Source organism: Symsagittifera roscoffensis, chromosome 4 (assembly GCF_963678635.1).
Source record: "Symsagittifera roscoffensis chromosome 4, txSymRosc1.1, whole genome shotgun sequence".
Taxonomy (NCBI): Eukaryota; Metazoa; Xenacoelomorpha; order Acoela; family Convolutidae; genus Symsagittifera; species Symsagittifera roscoffensis.
The window spans coordinates 22049786-22058896 of NC_087065.1; positions in this window are offsets into that span (position 1 = coordinate 22049786).

The following is a 9111-nucleotide window of genomic DNA, read 5'->3' on the forward strand; positions in this document are numbered from 1 at the left end:
CTAACTGGCTCAATGCTCTACCACTGAGCAGATACACCTTCAACCTGAATAAATCAGAGTTCAGAGATGGTATTTACTTAAGATACGGATGGGAACCAACCAGAACCCCACTCACATGTGCATGTGGTGCTGATTTTAAAATGACAAATGCACTTCACTGTGCAAAGGGTGGTTACACACACATAAGACACAATGAAATTAGAGACACATTCGCCAACCTCATGAACGAGGTTTGCCATGACGTCGAGATTGAGCCGAAACTTCAGCCGTTGCAAGGCGAAAGCTGTGTCAACAATTCAACTACAACTGAAGATGAGGCACGACTTGACATTAAGGCAAATGGACTCTGGGGTTCACGATTCAGCCGCGCTGTCTTTGATGTGAAAATTTTCAACCCCCATGCCAAAACATCGCGAAAACTGCATAAGGATGCATACAAATACCACGAAACGCTGAAGAACTCCAAATATCAGCAAAGAATTTTAAACGTAGAGCAGAGTAGCTTCTGCCCGCTAATTTTTGGATGCACCGGTGGCGCTGCTCCAACAGCCACGCGGACGATGCAGTGATTGGCCGAAAAACTAAGTGAAAAAAGACAAGAAAGCTATCCAGAATCTATAAACTACATAAGAACTAAAATAGGCTTCGAGCTCCTGAGGAGCTCTATACTTTGTATAAGGGGGTGCAGATCGCTACGCAAAGTTCAATTTATCGACAACTCCATAAGCGCTATTGTAGAGGAAGGACGGCTAAGATAAATTAACATTACGACGATGCGTTTAATGCTGATTTATGACTTCATTGCTGATATATATGCATTTTTATATCGCTGGTATGGCCCTATCCAGCTTGTGCACTTACCGTAACTAAACGGAAGGGCCCTTTTGAATAAAATATTTAAGAAGCCGTGAACAGAATGAAAAAAATTGCAATTTAACACGACACTATTCGACTAGAAAATTTTTACACAATCAGAAGCTTTCCATGAGACAATCTATTAACTAATTTATGACATAATTCACAAAATGGATGCAGTCCTCCAACACCTCTTGGATGCAGTCCTCCAACACCTCTTGGATGCAGTCCTCCAACACCTCTGCTCTGTTGATAAGGGCGTTGGTTTTTGCATAATGAGGAAACAAACGTGCTGGAATCCTTGTTGCAATCTGCTCAGTTTGTGAAAAAAGATGCAACCACTGATGAGGTAATACTGAAAAATGAGAAGAAACTTAACAAAGAATTACTAGCCATGAACAAAAGAGACGAGATAAGTGATCAGTTATATTCTAAGATGAGGTCAACAGTGGGGCAACCCGCCCGTTTGTACGGTTTAGCTAAGGTGCACAAGGCTGAGACACCCCTACGACCAGTACTATCACTTCCAGGCAGATCGTATGAGAATCTTAACAAAATGCTTGCTAAGTTTTTTGACAATATCGATTGAGCCAATATAGAAACCAATACTAAAGATGCCAGAGAAACAATTGAAAACATTAATCTAGATTCGGATGAAACCATATCTCTTGAGGTGAAAAGTTCCTACACCAACGTTCCCCTGAAGGAGGCAATTGAAATTGCTTTACAGAAGCTGTACAGCCAGGAGTCTCCTCCTGAAATTCAATGAGCAACCATGAAAAGGCTTTTGAATATGGCGGTCAGCAAAGTATATTTCAAGTGTAATGATTCATGGTATGTACAAGTTGATGGTTTAGCAATGGGCGCGTCCCTCGCTGTAGTTGCGGCAAATTTATGGCTGAAAGAGTTAGAGTTTGCTCTAAGACAAGAAATACCGGTGGGAACGGAGATACAGCAAATTAATGACACAAACAGTTTGTGCCCATGTTCAGCAGGAAAGTCACATATAGATCAAAGGGGGTTGAATGCGAGAGTTGCCGAAACTGGTATCATCTAAAATGCGGAAAAATATCCGATGACGTATAAGCATCAATAACCGAGATAGTCTGGTTCTGTGAAAGCTGCTGCCGCGCTAAGCACAAGGAGAAGGATACTCCCCACTTGAAATTGTTCCTCAGGTATGTGGATGACATTGTTAGAACAGTCAGAGGGGAGCCGAGTTGTCTTCTCGATGCAGCCAATTCTCCTCATCCAAATCTGCAGTTCACTATAGAGGAAACTAATTCGGAGGGGAATTTGCCGTTCCTGGATTTGAACATAACTGTATCACAGATTAGTGGTGTAACTTGCAGCTGGTATCAAAAACCAACAGATACAGGGACTATACTGAACTATTGAAGCTGCGCCCCAACTCAGTATAGGCAAAGTGTTATCCATGGCACTGTACCCAGAATTTTTAGGAATACATCCAGCTGGGAGCAATTTGATAAGGCTGTGGAAACTAATAGGGCGCAATGGCTGACAAATCATTACCTTGAAAATTGGTCCGCAAAGGTGGCTTCAGACATCTTGTGCAAAATCATCGAGGGTAAGGGCAAGCCCCTGGATAGTGAGAGGTGCTTGTCAATTCAATCACCAAACAATATGAAGCCCCCAATGCTGATGGTGCAATATAGAGGCAACCAAAGCCATTATTTTTCTAACAGATTACGAAAAATAACTAATGTTCAAGTGAAAACTAGAATCATGTTTACCATCACTGAAGTCAGCATTTTCTAATGACCTCAACTCAAGAGTGGTTTATGAACTGTCATGTAGTGGCTGCACTTCCGCCTATGTAGGACACACTGTTCGTCATTTGACAACTAGAATTGAGGAACAAAAGAAAGCAGACTCACCGGTAGGACTCCACCTTCAGCAATGCCAACTTGAGGGAAATAGCAGAGATCTTAGTTGGGAAATTATAGATAGGTCAAACAACCAAACAAAATTGTTAACACTAGAGGCAATACATATCAGGAAAGAGAAACCGGGCTTAAACACGTGCGATGAGTTTAGGAGCAGGAAGTAAACACTGAAAGTTTAGTCCAAAAATATTCTTAGTTTTTTATTTAAAACGCACATATCTAAATTGAAATTATGACTCAGAAACTTCCAGACAAAATAGTTTAAATTTTTTAAATTAAATTTAGACGTTAAAAGTATTTTAATCTTAATAGTAATATAGAGGTCAACTGTGATTGGCTAATTTTTTACATGCTGGTTTGGAACCAAAATGTATGTGAATTATTGTTTTATCGTCATTTAGATTAGTTTATTTTAAAAAGCTTGACAATGCACATAGTTGCGAAAACGTTTGACATTTACTTTTTAACAAAAAAATCCGAAAAAAATTTCGTCGAAAGTTATTTTGTCCATTATTCATCCGAGTACGCAAGCGGCGTTCGCAATCTGTATTTCCAGGGAGATTCTCTGTTTTAGAAAGCTGCCTGCTCTGGATTCCTCAGTGCATATGCTTAGGTTCTTACAAAGCTTGCTCAAAAAAATTCTGTGCTGGTACCGGCCGCGCCCTGAGTTTTAAAAGCTAGCGGTTGAAAAAGGTACCCATCATCTACTAGATCTTTATACCCGTGTCATTTTTTTGCTCTTCTGCTTCAGCGGCAGCCGTACTAGGGTTACAAACAGACCCGGGACTAATCCTACTAGGAGCTTAGGAGTCTATTACCGTTACATCCCACAAGAGCTGCTTACCAACAGCCCATGGAACCAGCGTCAAACAGTCTGGCCGCTTCTGATCGGTCGTGTAGAGGTGTCATGGTTCTAAAACAGACGGAATGTGAGTAGAAGATAAACTCTGCCTTCTACGGGCATTCAGTTTTGAATGCCTAGAGAATCTCCCTGCTTTTTTGAGGCAAGAAAGACCATGCCAACCATCTTCGGTAACGTCTTTTCCGCATACGCATTTGTGTCGCACGCATATTTTTGAGCCTAATCGAAGTCCTATTGCAATTCTGAGTTGTTGGTTTGACAATTTTAACATTAAAAATTTGCTCGGATGACGTTCAACCATTGGGAGCCAAATTTATTTTGGAACGCGTTGAATCTTTTTACGTCCCTTGGTTCGAGTCGTAAAATCAAGTCTGCAGTTTCGCCGTCAAAAATTGGCTCTCTCCAATTTTTTTTGTATTTCATTTTACTGACACATTTTAATTTTTCCAAGTTCAAACCACCGTTAAAGCGCATCATCATAGGTTCCATCCACATGCTCCAAACAGAACACTCCGCTTAAGGCATTTATTGCTCCTACTGCTGAGGCTATGAAAGCGGGTAAAGCTAGTAGACGAGCAGAAGAAACGATCAAGCCACCTTTGCCTGCCATGAGAACTGCTTGTAAAAACTGGTTATTATCCATTTACTAAGAAAAACGTTATGCATGACAGTGACGTGAAAATGAATGATAACCAGTTTTTGCAAGCAGTATTCCCGGCAGCCAAGCGTGGCTTTAACATGCTCCAAACCAAAGATTTCGCTTAAGGCATTTATCGCTTCTACTGCTGAGGCTAAGAAAGCGGGTAAAGCTTGCAGACGAGCAGAAGAAACGATCAAGTCACCTTTGGCTGCCCTGAGAACTGCCTGTAAAAACTTGTTATTATCCATTTACTACGAAATTCGTTATGCAAAGTCGCTAATGTGAAAATGGATGATAACCAGTTTTTACAAGCAGTTCTCGCGGCAGCCAAAATTGCTTTAGCAAGCTCCCAACCAAAGATTTTGCTTACGGCATTCATCGCTCCTACTGCTGAGACTAAGAAAGCGGGTAAAGCTAGAAGACGAGCAGAAGAAACGATCAAGCCACAAGGGCTACGAAAAATTACTAAGAAGTTCGTTAAGCAAGGTCAGTGATGTGAAAAAGGATGATAAGCAGTTTTTACAAGCAAATCTCCAGGCAGCCAAAATTGCTTTAGCAAGCCAAAAGTCCTATATTTTGTTTCGTACGAGCCCATATTTTATCAAACAAGAGCTACGACAAATTACTAAGAAATTCGTTATGCAAGGTCACTGAAGTGAAAATGGATGATAAGCAGTTTTTACAAGCAAATCTCCCAGCAGCCAAAATTATTTAGCAAGTCAAATTTCCTATTTTGTTTTCGTACGAGCCCTTGTAAGATCATTTGTTTTTTGCAAACAAGAGCTACGACAAATTACAAAGAAAATCGTTATGCAAGGTCACTGATGTGAAAATGGATGATAACCAGTTTTTACAAGCAGTTTTCCCGGCAGCCAAAAGTGGCTTTAGCATGACGAAACACCTATATTTTTTTCGTACAAGCCCCTGTACGAGCCCTTGTTTTTTGCAAAGAAGAGCTACGACAAATTTCTAAGAAATTCGTTATGCAAGGTCACTAATGTGAAAATGGACAATAAACAGTTTTTACAAGCTGTTCTCCCGGCAGCCAAAATTGCTTTAGCACGCTCCAAACCAAAGATTTCGCTCCTACTGCTGAGGCTAAGAAAGCGGGTAAAGCTAGTAGACGAGCAGCAAAAATGATCAAGCCACTTTTGGCTGCCGGGAGAACTGCTTGTAAAAACTGGTTATTATCCATTTTCACCTCAGTTACCTTGCATAACGAATTTCTTTGTTACTTGTCGTAGCCCTTGTTTGCAAAAAACAAGGGCTCGTACAAAAGAAGTATAGGAGTTTTGTCATGCTAAAGGCTGGGTAATTTATTTGGAGTAATTTGCTGTGGGAGTAATAATATAGGAGTAATTTGCTACGACAATTTACTAGGAATTTCTTTATGCAAGGTCACTAATGTGAAAATGGATGATAACCAGTTTTTATAAGCAGTTTTCCCGAAAACCAAAATTGGCTTTAGCATGTCAAAACACCTATAATTTTTAGTACGAGCCCTTGTCTTCAGCAAAAAAGGGCTACGAAAAATTTTTAAGAAATTCGTTATGCAAGGTCACTGATGTGAAAATGGATGATAAGCAGTTTTTACAAGCAAATCTCCCGGCAGCCAAAATTGCTTTAGCAATCCAAAAACCCTATGTTTTTTTCGTACGAGCCCTTGCTTTGTGCAAATAAGAGCTACGACAAATTACTAAGAAATTCGTTATGCAAGGTCACTGATGTGGAAATGGATGACAAGCTGTTTTTACAAGCAATTCTTCCGGCAGCCAAAATTGCTTTAGCGGGCCAAAACTCCTATATTTGTTTCGTACAAGCCCTTGTACGAGCCCATGTTTTTTGCAAACAAGAGCTACGACAAATTACTAAGAAATTCGTTATGCAAGGTCACTAACGTGAAAATGGACGATAAACAGTTTTTACAAGCAGTTCTCCCGTCAGCCAAAATTGCTTTAGCATGCTCCAAACCAAAGATATCGCTCCTACTGCTGAGGCTAAGAAAGCGGGTAAAGCTAGTAGACGAGCAGCAAAAATGATCAAGCCACCTTTGGCTGCCGGGAGAACTTAGTTTGTTAAATCAATGTCCGGACTAAATTCAACTGGTTCCCCTAGGTATACTAGTTAACTTACGATAAATTTCAATAATTTAGTGATTTATTCTGTTCCGAAAAACTTTCAGCCGAAAAGATTTGCCAAAATCAATGGAAAATGGACCCCTTTGGATAGTTGAATCCACAAAATCAAACTCATCAAGTCCAATTTCACTGGGATTAGGAAAGTTACCGGTAAACGAGTTCTAAAACCTGTCAACTCATTAGTGTATGTTACTTTTTTATCTGACTAATTCAAAAACTTCGAAAAAAATTTGCGGCGTTACGTTTTTTCAAAAATCGCGAGAAATCGGATCTCAACAATTAATTTGTTCTATCAATATCCGGACTGAAATCAACTGGTTCCTCGTGGTATACTAGTTAGCTTACGATATGTTTCAATAATTTAGTGGTTTATTCTGTTCCAAAAAATATGGATATCTCAAAAATCGAGTTTATTGGGGGATAAAAATAAAAATATTTTCACCTTAAAAGCTGGTCTTAGCACGGTCTATTTGATTGAAAAACAAAATGGGAATATCAATTCGGGTAGTACAAGTAGTAGTACCAATAGTATTATACCCCTCCGGGTTTGTTCAATATCCAAAACGAGGTGCTTAAGTTGGAATTTTGCAACTCGGTGAAGGGTCACTACAGTGCAGTGACTGTCGAGCACCTCACAGATTGATATCGTAATTTGCGTACGAAATGAATACAAAAAAATTTTAAGATACCCAACGCTCGATTGTTGTTTTCTTTTTGACCCCTCCTGCTGCTTCCTGTCAATTTGATACAAATGTCCCTAACAGCACTATATCTAACAATAACAAACGGGAATGTCGGATCGCATCTCCTTTGGGGGGATGTTTTCTTCCAGGTTTTTTTCTACTGTTCTTGTTTTTTTTTCATTATATTTATGACGGCCAATCCTCTCATCTTTTACGATACGTGAACCTTGGTCTGAAACAGTGTAAAAAGCTAAATCGAAGAATCCGGAAGGCTTTCGCGTTCAAGACCACCCTTCAGGCTTTTGATTAGGAGCGTTGCAAATATTCGCCCGGAAGTACAGACGGACGGAAAAAAAGCTAGGCCTAAAACGACTGGCTAGCGTCTAAAGAGAGCCTTACGTGCTTTTAACCATCTCTTCCATAGCCAGTTCATTGTAGTTCTCATAACATCGGGTCGACAAAATCGTTTCTTCTCTTTAAAATTATCGGGCAAACTTTTCAATTTAGCGAGATTACATGTAAAAAATTTAGCTCATGGCTAGGTTTCAGAATCCCTAGACTAGGAGGTTACTCTTAAAATTAGGGATGCTACATCAATACACTTGAGTTACCATATTACTATTGTTTTTGCTCAGTAGAGATAATCATCCTATCTATCGGAGATGGCTCGACCAAATACCTTGATTCCTAGCTTCTCATTACCTGAAAATGAATCTGATGTTAAATAATTTCAATTCGAGGTATTCCGGAAAGGTACAAGTTGTTAAAATTTCAGTTTACTGTTACTCTTCGAAACCTCTCCGACTTCTCAAATCAGCGTCAAGAAGCCTGTTCTTCACGATCGGAAAGGAAGAAAGTTCTCCCGTTAGCCTTCCTGTTTCGCGGGATTTCATCAGCAACGATTGTACCTCCACAGTTGTTACAAATCAGAGCATCTCTTCATGAAATAAAAGTTGAGCCTGTCAGTCCAAACTGACCCTTCTCAATTTGTCCAGTTCATCGTAAAAAATTGTTAATACATGCTCTTCTCTGTAGGCATGCCTAGTACTGGCGCTTCGCACAGTTCCCGCTTTATGTTCTCGAAGGCAGCTTGTGCTTCTTCGTTCCTTTCGAACTTTTTCCCTTTGTTGCGCATCAGCTTCTGCATCGGATACACCTTGTCTTCATATCCTTTTGTGAACTCACGGTAGTAGTTGGCAAACCCTAGGAAGCTCAGGAGCTGTGTGTCCGTCCTGGGAGCCTTCCTTGTCAACACAGCTTCTACTGCTTCCGTTTCGGATTTCATTGAAAACAGTTTATGAATAGGTTTAAATTTATTAATTTTTTAAAAAATTATATCTTTGTTGGCATGATAAGGGCTGTTTTTTACGTCATATCTCTTCAAGTTTTGTGCCTCTTCATAGTTATAGTCGGTCCTCATCGGCAAAGCGTAACGAAGTTTCTTTCCACGCTGGATTGAAACCGTGATGTCCAGTGTGTTCAATAACACACTGACACACAGTGCGTTTCGAGTTATCGAGAAGCTCCGGCCTAAAATCACTGAATTTTGATTTTTTGGGTTCGGTACTAGACAAACCTGTTTGCTATCACTTAACGAGTTCAAATTTATCATCCTACAAATAGCTACCACAGCTTGGCCCGGCGCTAGTTTTACCTTTATATCTAAAAAGATTGGCACCTTATTTTCATCCGTTACTATCCTATTAATTGGTCGTCTTACATACTTCCGGTCCGGGTTTCTCATAACGTCGAAATTCCAGAAAAAATCTCTGCCCAAGATGAATTGGTCGGCATCGTCCAAATTCTCTACCACCAGGAAGCTCATCCAAAGATCCCGTCCTCCCATGTGGAGAACCATTATTGGTGTTCTTCCGGCTACGTAAATTGCTCCTCGATTGGCGGCGGCCAGTCGCAGATTCGTTGGAATTAGATCTTCCCTCGTGAAGCCCATTCTTTCCCAAGTTTTTATCGGCATCACACTCACTACCGCTCCTGTGTCCACAAGCCATGTGACTCCGATTTTCTT